Source organism: Coenobita brevimanus, chromosome 55 (genome assembly GCF_032717465.1).
Source record: "Coenobita brevimanus isolate Jiangsu-jjx chromosome 55, ASM3271746v2, whole genome shotgun sequence".
Taxonomy (NCBI): domain Eukaryota; kingdom Metazoa; phylum Arthropoda; class Malacostraca; order Decapoda; family Coenobitidae; genus Coenobita; species Coenobita brevimanus.
This window is the reverse complement of record NC_137008.1, coordinates 33,332,176-33,347,452: the sequence shown is the minus strand read 5'-3', so window position 1 is coordinate 33,347,452 and position 15,277 is coordinate 33,332,176. Positions and strand designations below refer to the sequence as shown.

Genomic DNA, 15,277 nt, shown 5'->3' with positions numbered 1-15,277 from the left:
TGACTAACTCCTGATTGACCTCAACTGTAATCTGACCTCCTTGAGACTGTCCAACAGAGTCAGGTATGTAATAATTATTTTTTACTGGTATTATGCTACACTAGCACGCTGTTATACAGAATTCCAGAAGAGTAAAACAAAAAATGCCCTTTTCTCGAAATGTTGTTTTTTCACATTCAAAATGTAACTACTTTGCTAGTAATTGACCGATTCTTTTATTTTTTTTTTTCATTATAATCATGAAAGCAATATCTATATTCACAGCTATCGGCGGTCTTTAATTCTTAGATATTTTTATATAAACGAATGTTTAGTGAGGGCATGACCAGGGTTTTTTGGGAAAGTGTAAACCCCCTTTTTTTTTTTTTTTTTTTTTTTTTTTTTTTTTTTTTTTGTACATTTCATACACACATGGGAACAGTAGCGAATCATCATTTAGGTGTCACCTGTCTGTGTCAAAGGAAATTGGTATAACTTATAGCAGTTCTGAGCAGATACGATTAAAAAAATAAAAAAATAAATCTTTTTCTGCACTGCTTAAAATAAGTCCAATTTTGCTGAAATTCTGGGCAGAATAGCCTAGCAGTATATAGTCACACATTTGGTGTATAAAAAGTTTTGAAGTCTGCGAAAAATTAAAGGCGAAAGACAAAAATTCATTTTACCAGATGAAAAATGAGATTGCTCCCTTAATGGATTAGTAAAACGATTTTCCCTTTCTAAAATCGAACTGCCTTTGCTATCATACTGTGTTCTTTTAGATGTTTTACCCAGACTCCTTTTATCAGATTTTCTGGTATCTTAAAACACTAGTCAGTGATACTGGTCAGGGGTTGAGTGGATTCTGTCTATTCCATTTCTTGAATAGGGAAACAATGTTTACTTTCTTCCAAATATCCAGTAGTGTACCTTGACTCAAGGATTCCTTGAATACAGTAATCCCTCTACTATCCGATGTAATAGAGCCAAAGGCATGTCCGGAAAGTGGCCCCCTGGTTCCTGGACTGTTACTTAACCCGAGACATCCCGTCAGCGTATGGATACGTTGCAACATTTTGCATTTGCCAGTCCCGTCGACGTACTGGTACGTTTTGCAATTGCAAGTTGCATAATTTCCACAATTTTCAAAATTCATGCGAGATTTTTGGTACGTAGCGTCGCACGACCTTCCCCTACCTGCCACCAGGCGGGGACACTCGGTGACCCCGCGCGACCTGCGCTCACCTGCGGCTCGGTCACTCACCTGTTAGCAACGGTCCCGCTCAGACATGGCGCATAGAGGTCTATCGGAGGAGGAAATTCAAGCCGCCCTGGATGCCTTTACTGGCGATAGTGATTCGCCACTCGATGATGAGGAGATGGACAAAGATTATGTCCAACCAGAGGATGTGGAAAGCAGCAGCAGTGATGAGGAAGTCCCGTCCCCCAGGAAGCGGCGCTACGTGACTTATCCTGCTGCAGGAGAAGGTCAGGCTGCACCAAAACAACATGCAAGATCCTCTAGCCAGCCCCTACGTGACGTGGAGCCTGATTTCGAGGACGACGACGAGGATGAGGACATAACCGTGGGACGTGCTGCCATGTGGTACGGCCGTGAGGTTATTATTCATCGCGGCCCCGAGCGCACACCACATCGTTCTAACAGGTATGGGCCTAGTGTTTTGTTTGGGGATGGCGGAAGTGGCGTTGAGGGAGTGGGGAGTGAAAGGGAAAGTGTTGGGAGGAGTGTGGAAAGTGAGAGTGGTGGGAGTAGTGAGTCACGTGGTGGTGTGAGGCGGCGGGGCATATCACTTGGGACAGTGAAGGTGGGTGGTGAGTCACGTGATGTGGTGATGGAGCAGGGAGGTGAGGAGGAGCCACTCCCCAGCACGTCTTATGCTCCCCAATATTCCTGGGCTTCCTCCCCACAGCCCCCTGATGTTCCCCAAGGCCGTAAGGATAAGGGAAAGGGGAAGGGTAAAGGCAGAGGGAAGAGGAGTGCGAGTCGGGAAGCCCTACGCACTCCTCCCCAACCTTCCCCACCATCATCTCCTCCCCACCCTGATGAAGGCGAGGATGGGCACGATCGGGACGAGGATTTTGTGTCTTGGAATTGGGAGGATGGGAGTGACTTTACTCCCCTCATTCACCCATTCACTGAGCAGGGGCGTGCTGGATGCATTGCTCCTGGTATTCACCCTAATTCAACCAGGCTGGATTTTTTCCACCTTTTCTTCAGTGAGGCTTTTGTGGAGGAAATAGTGGATCAAACAAACCGGTTCGCTAACAGCCAGCGCCGTGAGAGTGAAAGACAGGGCACAAGGAGCAGGCATTCTATCCTCTATGATTACCCAGTCTTCCTTGCAGAAATGTTTTTGTTTTTGGCCTTGGTACTTTTGATGGGTATTGTACGAAAGAACCGAATTCCTGCATACTGGACAAGGGACCCTATTATGCTTACACCAATATTTGGGCAAGTAATGAGCCGTAATCGGTTTCAGCAAATTCTGAGCCACCTCCATTTCTATGATGCTGATGATCCTGCAAATGCTAATGACACAGATGAGGCAAATTAGATTGGTTTTTGATCACCTAAGGCAGACATTCCGTTCCTCATTTTATCCCTATAGAGACCTGGTCATAGACGAGAGTCTCGTGTTGTGGAGAGGCAATATTTCATTTCGGCAGTACATACCCAGCAAAAGGCACTGTTTTGGGTTCAAGATCTTTGTTATGTGTGACTGCAGGACTGGGTATGTGCAAGACATAGTCTTGTACACCGGTGCACAGACAGACATAATAGAAGATCGGAGTATTGGTCTGTCGGGAACAGTGGTAAAGACAATGATAGAAGACTATCTTCATCCTGGTCACGTCCTTTACCTTGACAATTGGTACACTAGCCCTCTTCTCGCTCGATATCTACACAGGCATGACACGGGGATATGTGGGACCGTCAAGGTGAATCGGCGTCACATGGTCAAGGTGGGACGGAAACTTGACAGGAATGAGGTTGTCTTCTTCCAGGCAAACAATATCCTTGCAACTTGCAACTGTGTGGAACCACAATAGAGAAGTCCGCCTCTTGTCCACGGTTCACCGCCCCTTGATGAGTCGGTAGATTATTGGAGCGAGAACAGGCGCCATGTATGAAAACCTGAGTGTGTGCTTGATTATAATATCAACATGCACCTGGTGGACCAGTCAGACTCCATGATATCCACTGTTGAGTGTGCCAGGACCACGATGAAATGGTACAAAAAACTATTCTTTCACCTGCTTGACATTACTGTCCTGAATTGCCACCACCTTCACGCCATGACAACAGGAGTTCAGGAAACCTTTGAAGGGTTTGTGAGGGAGCTGACTAGAGAGATTGTTGCAAGATATGCGGTTGAAAGGCCCCAACACCGCACCCGCACAGCCCCAGGTGCCCACCCTCCCCTTAGATTATCCGCCTGCCATTTCCCCACTCCCATACCTCCCCAAGCAAATAGACCTAGGCCCCAGCGCAGGTGTCATGTGTGTAGCAGTTCCCGCGTGAGACCCACCACTCAGAGAAAGGACACCCGCTATGAGTGCGTTCAGTGTGACGTGGGTCTGTGTATTCACCCATGTTTCAGTGAGTTTCACACGCTCCTGCACTTCTGATAAGGTGTGAATGCGACAGGACGCTGATACTCTGAAATAAATGCGACAAACAGACGCTCAGTGTAATTATAAGGCCTGTAGATCTGTAAATAGTAGTATGGAAGTGAAAACGAGTGGAAAATAAGTGGAAAATTATTGTGTAAGTGTATGAATATTACTAAGTGGAAACATACCTTGCGAGGGTATTTTGATGCGATATTCAGACGCTCAGTGGAATAAATAAGGCCCGTAAATATGTAAATAGGAGTCTACAAGTGAACACGGGTGTAATATAAGTGGAATATTAGTATGTAAGTGTATGAGTAATTTCTAAGTGGAAACATACCTTGCGAGGGTATTTTGATGCGATATTCAGATGCTCAGTGGAATAAATAAGGCCCATAAATATGTAAATAGGTGTCTACAAGTGAACACGGGTGTAATATAAGTGGAATATTAGTATGTAAGTGTATGAGTATTATGTTGGTCGAAACATTCATTGTGAGGGTATTTTCATGCGATATTCTGACGCTCAGTAGAATAAATAATGTTAGTAAATATGTATAGTGCAGAATAGGGTGTAAATGGGTGTAATGTAAGTGGTAAAGTATATTGTGATTGAAGAAGTAAAGTAAAAGTGGAAACACGTGTGTTAGAGAGTGTGCTTGCTACGATTATGTGCTAGCATTTCGCTAAATGCCCTCGTAATGAATATAAATAATTGAAAACGTTTATAGTGGTGGAGGAAAGGTTCAGTGTAAAGAAGAAAATATTATGAAAGTGATAAAACAATGTTGTATGTTGAAATACGAGTCGTAGCGAGTGCGCTGAGTATGCATACGTGCGCTATACTTATGCTACATGTCATGGTAATGAATGAAAACAGCTGAAAACATTTACATACAGTACAAAATGGTAAAATGGCATTGAAACAATAGTATACAAATAGAAAAAATGATATGTTGACTGAAACAAGAAACTTAGCACATAGCGTTTTACCAACCGGACCAAACTCACTATGCTCGTGCGAAGGTACAATGCTTATTTTTCATATATATGTCATTGAAATTCATTATATTGTTATTCTTATTGTTTATTAGTTCAAATTCAATAAATGTAGAGGTGTTTGTTGTTTCTCCCAAAATTACCTACCATAGAAAACGTGAGCGCCTCACACCTCTATGATAGAATACGATACCTGGCACAGGGGACCTCACCTGTTCTGACTGGTTGCAGACCACAGTAAGCACTTTCTTTGTGATTTTCCTTTGTTTCTCAACATAAGCGGAAGTTTTAGCCAAAAAAATTTTTTTCCAAAAGTGGTCGGGACTGGGGGGTGTCAGAGGTGCGAAAGTGGTCGGTACGTGACGGGTTAAGGACCCCATCCCAGCCTAACTTTGAAAGCCACCTAAATAACTCCCTACCGGACGTGCATACACCTATTTAAGACCCTATTCACACCAGTAATGAACATAAAGCGTGAAATAAATGAAAAGGAACCAAAGAATGAGGAATTAGAAGTGACTGTACCTCAGCCATAGTACTTACAGCATGTCTATGGCCCCCTTTTCTAAGGATTTGCCAGTGGTGAAAATGCTCTTGAAGCACGTACAGTACTCTATTGTTGTGCTGCACTTAATTCTTCATACTGTGAGTTATAATTGTTTAACACTGCACATTGTTCTTAACTGCACCATACCAGTTTCAACTGCCAATGTGCACTTCATAATTAATCTTTTCCACTCTAAATTCTAATTTCTTAACACTGCACAACACTGTAAATTCCCATGTGGTCTAGTGGCGAGGTTTTGCAGTTTATTCACTGTTTATTCACAAAAAGTGAGCACGTGTGGCTTCCATTGCCACACCATCGAAGTTAGGCAGTAACTGTTGATGACAGGGAAACAGAGTTGCCAGATCGCAACGGCCACATTACCAAACTCCTCAATTTTCATTATGAATTAACTTTTCATTACCAAATTCGTAAAGGTAGCATTTATTCTTCACTAATTATATATACAGTACAAGTGGAAATACATGTAATCACTCTCCTTATAATTAAGAGCATGTTGATTATTTTCACGCTATGTAGGTTAGCAGATTAATCAGAGAGAGCAAACAATCCACCATCTCCATCTGTTTGATAATGCATTATTCTGATTCATTACCAGACGAATTTTTCATTACCAAATTGGCCTACATTTGGTAATGAAAAATACCAAATGGCAACCCTGAGAGGGGAGGGGGGAGGGGGAGGATGGATGGGGTGAAGGGTCCATGGTGTAAACCAGGTGTTCGGCGTTGCACGGCAATTTCAAATAATGGGTGGGAAAAAAATTCGGATTTTGGGGGGATTTTTTTTCTTTTTTTGGCCATTTTTGGGTTCCTAGGATCCATTCCCACAATGTCCAGTAAGTGGGGTGTCCTGAAAGTGGGCATCCGGAAAGTACGGGGATTATTGTATAATGGTCTGCCTAACTCTTCCGCACATTTGTAGCGCCCAACCTGAAATTTTGTCTGGACCATATGCTTTTCTTTTGTCTGATTTACTTTTCCTGTACTTCATTTTCTGATATTTGTACATCTGGTATTATGTGTGGGCATCCATATTCCATATCATCTCAAAATTATTTTCTTCTGTGAAAACTCATTGGAAATTTTTATTTAGTGCTTCACAGATATATCTCTTTTGTGTACAGATGATCCCTTTGTCTGTAATTATATGTATTTTCCCATATCTTTAACTTTGGTTTTCCTTCGGATATAGCTGTAAAATAGCTTAGGTTGATCACTACAGGTAGGTCCCATTATACGACCACTTGCTATATTAGAAACCGATGATATGACCTGGGTAAATTAGGGACTACTGTATTTTCAAAATACGATCTCGAAAATCCAATGATATGGCATTCAGTCTGGGGGTGAGGTGTGAGGATTCTAACTCAGTCATCCCAGCAAATGCAGTCACCACCGTTTTCTCTCAAACTTGAAGAGAAGTAATCAGGACTGCTCAGCTGCAGCGTTGCCAGACGCGCAATAATTATCGCAAAATGTGATATTTTGGGCACGCTTTGCGATATGCGATGGCATGCATGCGATAATGCGATAACTTTCATAATTTCATAATCTGAAAAATAAATCGGGGATTGTAAAATTAACAAGTCTACTGTAAGACGGGTACAACAGTAGGATTTAGTAACTTGCGATAACCAGTATCATAATCTGGTAGGTACTAAACAGTTAAACAAATTCAGTAACAGTAATTAATCTATCTATCTATTCTATCTATTGCCAGACGCCTCAATCCTGTTTGGGGTGGCCACAAACAAATCGCCTCCAAGTCGCCCTGTCCCCCGCCATTTTACTGCCCTGCTCCCAACTCACACCCCCCTCTCTCATATACCTCTCCACTCCCCCCTGGGGGTAGGGTTTTTTTTCAAGAATACTCCCCCAGTATCCCTGCTTGTCATAAAAGGCGACTAAAAGGGTTGGCGGAGGGTTAGTGCCCCTCCCCGGAAAGCAACTAACTAAAAAAACAAACAATAAGTAATTAATCACTCTACATATATTAATTCCACAGTAATTACAGAGTTATGTGTAGAAATGCCTTTGTTTATGAGTGCAATAGTTTTGATAAAAAAGTGATAAGTTTAACATGCGGGGTACAATAATATGGGTTTGGGAATCTGGCAACGCGGCTAAGCTTGTGACCATCAGGCCAGCTTCCTACCTCGAACACAACGTTACCACCTATAGATGAGTGTTATGCATGTTCTGTATGTTTAATTAAAGTGCAGCCATGTTATTTGCATACTATTTGCTCTTTCAGGTTGCTTTTCTCTACAGTTCAGTATTATAGATATATTTGTTGCATTTGGTATCGTGTATTTTAGATATGTTAGTTGCATTTGGTATCGTATATTTTAGCTTGAAAACTTACCTTTGATGGGGTCCTTGAACCCAATCAATATTTTATCATTAGTTACGTGTTTCATCATACGAGAATTCATTATATGACTATGCCTAATGGAACCTAACCGCTCGTGTCTTCGGGACCTCCCTGTACATTAATTTATAATGTCTTCCTCAAACTGTCTTTGAGCTTCCATCTTTATGTCTGTATAATCAATTCATGTCTGTTTACTGTTTTTATTTGCCCTCTCACTATTGTGCCTTGTGTATCTGTTCCACAGGAAATCTCTTTTTTTATTTTAATGATTTTTTACATTCTGTATTAACCCCTAAAAAGTGGGTGTCTGCATATGCTGTCCGAGTGTACTAGGGCCAAAAAGATGGGTGTCTGCATATTCGGTCATGCCCCCCCTCCCCCTCTCACCCCCAACCCACCCTTCACCCCACCCATACAACCCCCCAACCACCACACCCACAACACCCACACCTCCAACCACCCTCCCAATGCCACCCCCAATCCCCCACTGCCCCCCACCACCCTTCATTCCTACCCTTGCACAACCCCCAACCCCCCACCTCCTATATCCCCTAGAACTCCCCAACCCCCCACCTCCTATATCCCCTAAAACTCCCCCACCCCCATAATCCCTCCACCCCTACCACCCACCCCAACCCTCCCCATACCCCCACACCATCCCCAACCCTACCCCCCCCACTCCCCCACCACCATCCTCCAGCCTCCCCCCACCCCACCCTCACCCCCTTACCCCCATCTCCCCACCCTCCAGCACCACCCCATAACCCCACCACCACCCCATCCCCCCTTCCCCAACTACATCCCCCCCACAAACCCCTCACCATATCACACTTGCCAATTATGCCCATCCTCAGCTTATGTCAAAACATTCCAATGCCTGTCTTTTAGGAGTTAAACCATTTCTTTATATTTGTTTTTGTTTGTTTGTGATGAGGGATGTAATTTTGGACTCCTCTCTCATATAAATTCCAGAATTTTCTTTATGTAACATTTAAATCTTGTCCTCTAAGCTCTTTTTCCCAATCTGTTTCTAAGAAGTACTGTACTCTTCAGTGCATGGTAGTTGCTGCTTTTGTAGTTTACTCTTTTACTCTCATTACTGATAAATATGTCATATACAATCCTGAAGTTGCAATTTAATACTGTATGGTTGCTTTTGCCAAATGGAGGGTGATACATTATATTGTCAGTATCATTTTTTTTGCCTAGTAAATATAAGATCTAGTACTAATGGATCATCAAGTCCTCTTTTTCTGGTGTTTTCCTTGTGTTAGAAAAAACTCCAGCACAAGAATCAGGAACTTTTGACCCCAACAGCTTTCATGGCCTCATACATCTAAAGTATTCCAATTTATACTTGTATTGAAATCTCCAGTCAATATAATTTTTTAAGATTCCTCTTCCATTCTATGTAGTAATGTTCTTAAACCATAAATTTTACTTCCTGCCAGGTTTTCATATTCGCCTCTTTCCCAAGTGTTTCTTTTGGGTGGCATGTATAAATTTGCCAAAATTACTTTCCCTTCAAACGTGTTAATCTGTACTGCAATCAGTTCTACTTTTGAGTATATGTCTAGCTCTATTTCTTTGACTTGTAGATTTTTCTTTGTTAGGATTATAATTCCTCCTCCTTTTCTTAAATTTCTGTCTCTTCTCCATATATTTTATTCCTCTAAGTTTAGGGTATCATTTGATATGTGTGGGGTTAATTTTGTGTCAGTTAGGCAAATAATATGTGGTTCCTTTTCTCTGGTATAGCCCTTCATCTCTAATAATTTAGACACCATTCCATCTACATTTGAGTACATCAACTTAATCATCTTTTTTATATACTTACCATAGCTTGAGTCTACTGCCTTCCTTTTTTTTATTCCCTGTTGGTTATGTACCACTTTTGTACCTGCAATCCAATTACCTTGTAAAAAAAAAATTACTCTTCTGTTCCTCTGATATTTCCTTGTTCCTTGTTTTTGCCTCCTCCCTCTTCTCTTTTAGTATTCTAAATTCCTCTTTAATTAGGCATTTTTTAATCCATACTTCTCTAAATTTCTCTTTTTCCATGAGTTTGTTTGCATTTTGTATTTCCTCCACAGTGTTTACATTGTGGAAGGTTACTTTCAGGGCCTTGACTTATTTCTCTCATATTTCCTTAGCCTTTTGTGTTCTATGTCTTTATCACAGATTTCCTCTGATACTTCCCTCAGTATGCTCGTTATACAGTATTTGCCATTTCCATTTGGTCTCAAAATTTTGTGTCTTACTTCTTCTTCATCTATACCAGTGATTACTACAGATTTGTTGATATCTACTGAAACTGACCAGTTCTAGGTTGTTTTGAATGATTTCCTTCACTTCCTTTCATTTTTTTTTTTTTTTTTCCTTCGACTTTTGTTTCTAAGTCTTTCCTCACTTTAACCATTTCAGCATACTCAGTTTCCACATCATCTTTGTAACTTTGCATCACTTCATTCATCTGGGTTATCTTCTTTTTGGTATCACTGCTTTGGTCTGTCAAACTGCTTGCTTGTCTAATTGTCTCAGTATCATTTCTGAACTCCATAATACTCTCATGGCTGACAACTGTACTTGTCATTTCACTAATCATCTTTCTAAGTGAACCTTCCCCAACTGACAGCTCATCTATTGTTGTGTCTTTTTTGTTTAATTCCATTACTAATTTGATAATGGTAGGTGGGGGTGCTCACCATCCACTTACTCAATGTAGTGCTGCATTGGGTGTCTGACCTTTCCTTCCCTCCATCCTTCCTCTTCTGTCTTTCTTTCCTTCACTCTTTCCTCCTCCTCCTGCCTACAGATGACTTTACACTCATCTTCTGTATTTCATTCCTTCTTTCTTTCTTCCATCTGCCTATGGGTAGCTCTGCACTGAGTGACAAGCCTAATGGTTTCCTGAACACCAGGAAACCATTTACTATGCTGGGTGGTAGCCATATAACCAAATTATGGTGTTTGGTGGTTCAGTGGGTAATTAAGGTGCTCTAATTGGATTGCACCTGTTTAGGTTTATATCCAAGGGGTGGATGGGGTTTATTGCTCACATAATGCCACTCAGGGATGAGTGAGGCTGGTCACTCTCATCTTGAATGTCAGGACCAACTTGCCTAGCCACGGGTTCCTACGCTCCTCATGGGACAGCATAGGATTGGATAATGGATGGATGGGCTAATTTTTCATTTTCTTCCTTCTGCATGCGTAATTGTTTCTTAATTTCATCTATTTCACTTTGAAACATTTTCTCCGGTTTATGCACTTTCTCTGCTAATTTATTATATATTTCCATTTCAGCCAGTTCTGGGTAGAAATCATCATCCTTTTTTATAGCTTTGTCCCTTTTCTTAACTCCTTCCATATTCACTTTACTAAAGATGGTGCTCATTTTGTGGTAAATTCACTTAGAAAGATAACTTCTACTTACAAGTTTGCATGCCCCTGCAACCCGCCTGGTGACTGATGACACCCAGCTGATGATGCGTTGTATCAGTGGATTATTGCCGTAATTGGGTGTATTCTATTGTATGGACAACACTTTTGCTTATACCTGCTCTATTATATTAGAACATTATTTAGTGTAACTTAGTACAGAGCTTTACTCATATAAAGGTTCTATTTAGGTGTGGCCATGGGTGGCCAGCACGGAGCAAGGTGACAGATGCCTGCTGCCTCTCTGGTGCCACGTGTGTGTGTGTGTGTGTGTGTGTTATTATATCTCATGAACAGCTTGTGCTAACAACATGAAACCTTCAGGATATCAAGATGCGGCCAAAATCTTGGCTGAGTTTGAAGATGGGATGTTGGGGTGAAGGTCAAGGTCACCAAAATTGCTGCCAAAGGTCAACTAGTTTTTATCACCTGCCTTTTGCACCATTATATCTCATGAACAGCATATCAACTAAAACCTTCAGGGTATCAAGATATGGCCAAAATCTTGGATGAGTTCGAAAATGTGCACTCGCTGTCAAGGTCAGGGTCACCGAAATGGCTGCCAAAGGCTAACTAGTTTTTATTGCCTGCCTTTAGCACCATTATATCTCATGAGCAGCTTGAGCCATCTACATTAAACTTTCAGGGTATCAAGATATGGCCTAAATCTTGGACTTGGTCAACTGCATATTCTGTTGGGTTATTAGCATTCAGCTCCTAAATGCTTTTCTTTCATTTCTACTGAAATGAGTCTGTGACAGGTTACTTGTTATTATTCCTAGATTACCACAGCCACTTGGCATTTTTATGAACTTGCCTCTGAAAACTGTAAATGAGGATTTATAATGTGTGATACACTGACACATCTAATTGGAGCGGTGGTTGGTAAACAATGCAGCCAGCTGAAGAGATCTTCCTTGTTGTGTCCATGACGGTGGGCAACTTTGGCTTGCTTCTCACTGCTGTCAATCCTCCTTATTACATCTAACTTTTGGATGTAAGTTATTGTTGGCTTCTTCTTCCCCTTCCTCGAAGAAATTGAAGGCATAGGAAGGTTACGATCTGCCATGGTAACACTGGGCAGGTGGAGGAAGCATGGAGGAAAAGAAAATCCTCCCGTAACAAACCACATTGGAACCACACACCAACAACAGAGAGGAGACAGTGCATTGAGCCAGGCGATAGGGCATCAAGTGCAAACATACTTCTTGCTTGGTGTGGGAGGGAAGTGCTGTGATTGGTTTATAGTAAGTACTATGCTTGAATATGATTGGTTTAGTAATTTCCGAGCTTGACTACAATTGGTTTACGCCCAGCTGAACGCGTGGGCCTGGAATAATGGTGATGCATATTAAACGAGGCATCAGAGAAGCGTCACTTTTGAGACTGCATTCATAAATTTCATGTATTTTCCACGAATTAATTGACATTGCAACCTGTTGCATGATGTTGCCACCTATTACGAATCGTGTGTTTAGCATCGCGTGATTTGGATTCCTCTGTAGTAGACTGTATCAAATGTTCATCACAAAGCTTGAAGGGAGGTAACTACTACTTGATGACAGACAGTTATTACACTGCATTTGTTCAGGTATCCAGTAAGGGAAATTACGCAGTAGACTTGCCAGACAGTGTATGTCAGTGAAGAAAATATTGTAAAGAGAACCTCGGAAAATTGCTGCTAGTTGGAGCTTCTTGGGGACTGACAAACTTGTCATAGGCAGTATCCGTAATGCTTAAATTATTGATAAAACGCAGTTTATGATACAAATCAGAGTTCAGAATTTCCTGATCAGTATTTTTAGTTGAGCAGAATATTTCAGTTTATTAAAAAAAAGAATAAAGATACAGTATGAGAAAAGGAAATACACAGAAAGAGTGTGCTTCTTCATTTATAAGGATTTGTAAACTTATGGTTAGATCTTCTTTATTGCCAAGTGTTAGAAAAAACAGTAAAATCTAATATCCCCTTAATACAGAATATACTTATTCATCTGTAGGTAACATGGTAACAGTGAACATGATTACAGGCAAGGCCTGGTTTACAAGCAACCGCTTAACAAGAATTCGCAAATACGAGGTCTTGAAATTTGCACCACCACTTGTTTAACCCTTACACCTCGGGCATGTTCACCAATGTTTTGCGTGTGCCGCAGGGTTATTCAGGCTCTGACAGACTCTCAAAAAATATTTGCCAAAAATCAGTTATTAGTCCTAGAATATTAAAATTACATATGCTTATGGCACATACCTTCAGCTTTCTCCTGGAATGTTTGTTGAGCCTTCGTCGGTTACCGTAGGACTTATGGAGACCTCTGAAGTTGGGTAACGAAGTCTCCACTTTACACTTCCCGACAACCCATAATATGATTACCACAGCCAGATATTAACACTATAAACACTACTCTATGATTTTCAAGTAGTTTGGGATCCATACTCCAAAAAAAAACCCATTGTGAAAGCAATGAAAATTACGAGCGCGTCTGACTGTTGCACTTGCGCTTGTTCGCTCCTGCTACTCTGTCATTTATTATTCATAAAACCCCTCACACTTTATATTTCTATTACTATATAACACTTATATATATCTACAGTCTTTATCCTTAAGTTTCCTTCAGTAGTATTAGAGTATTGTCACTGTAGGGATTCAATTTCTTTCAGTAAAATACGTAGCATTCACTTTCTCGTCCTGTATACTAGCATTGAGAGTGAATGTCACTTTCACCTTCTCTCTCATAACTCATAGTATTCAGACATGCTAGAGTGAAACTTTCACTTTCATTACTCCTAGGGTATATACTCGTATTCTTATAATACTACTCATTTACATTTGTATTTACGTTCTATATTTTATTTACGTTATTTACATTTGCATTTTATTTACACTGTGTTATGCACTGTCACTTGAAGTAACTTATAAAACTATTTTCCACTGTTCATGTATATTTACATTCATTACTTTCACTTGCTGTTTACACATTATTTACAATTCCACTTGCACTGTTTTACTCAATAGAAAGATCGTAGTCACTCTTTTATCAGTTGTCAGCCCTTTACCTCTTTCCAAAAGAGGTTTAGTAAGGGGTAAAGGTCACAGGGCCCTTTGCATGGGGGTGAAAATTCCCTGAAGCTAGCAAGAGCAAACTGACGTACCTCCACATTAGAAGATGAGAGTGAACTGATAAGGGTGGGCCGGGGTGGTGGCCTACCTAGGGAAATTCATTACTACCAATGTTAGCCTCTTGAAACAGCTATATATAGCAGTGAAATGATTGGCAGGAAATCTAGACAATACATTATAAATTAGGTAGTTCCGGGTGAATGTAAATATCACTTAGGCTTCTCCCTTCCCTCCTTATATGTATATTTATTATGAAAATAGATTATACGGCATATTTCAAGGGGAAATAAACAGCAAAAATTAGCGAACGAGTGCACTTGAGGTGTTGTCAGGTGATAATTAGCCAATTCCAGGTGTATGGCACTCTCACTTACCTTATTTCTTTCTTGTATCTATTATTTGGTATAAGAATAGGGCATAGGGCTTATTTCAATGGATGAAATCAGTGAAAAATTCCAGGGAAGATTTACTTAGCATAGCACGGCCGGGCAGGCGAGAGGATAGGGTAATGGAGGGGGGGTAGGGAGGGGAGTCAAGAACGGGGAGAAATGGCTAAATTGTCAACAATGGATGGGAGTACAGATGAGATTAGGAGTGCTGACTAGTGTTGGACATTGGCAGTACTGATAGATGATACAAGCCCCCACTTGGAAGCCCGGGTGAATTCAAAATAACACAGAATCACAAAAGCGACGCCCCGCGGTATGATTCCTTGCTCCCAAGCGTCACAAAAGTGACGCCCCGCGGTTAAGGGGTTAACGAGCACGTAAAATCCCCCTAAATCCCAACTTATGAGAATCGATATGAGGGTCACGCTACACCTGTCCGCTGTGCTTACGTAGCGCACTAGGTAAACACGGCGGACATCTGTGGCGCCGCTAGCTAAGAAACGAGTTGCACGCCAGCTCTGCGAGCCTCTTCCCATCTTATCTTTATAAACATTCTTCCATCCAAGCTTGCTCAGTCAAGGTCGGTCTTGAAACGTGCTTTTTGCTGTGCCCAGGATTACTGTATCACCATGTCTTCTAAGCATTCCATTGTGTCCCCTAATGCGCCCAGTGCTACGCGTGCTCAGCCTTGCTCTCTAACCCTGTTTTTACCGTAAGTTCTTCACTTCGTTCAACAAGAATTCAACTAATGAGCAGAATCCTGGCTCT

General features: G+C 41.3%; 1 protein-coding gene across 1 annotated transcript in view; it reads left to right on the top strand.

Annotated features, from left to right (window-relative positions):
- Positions 1-15,277, top strand: part of HUWE1 (HECT, UBA and WWE domain containing E3 ubiquitin protein ligase 1) — a 1,134,422-nt gene that overhangs the window by 1,013,801 nt on the left and 105,344 nt on the right. The gene's annotated exons all lie outside the window — the stretch shown is intronic.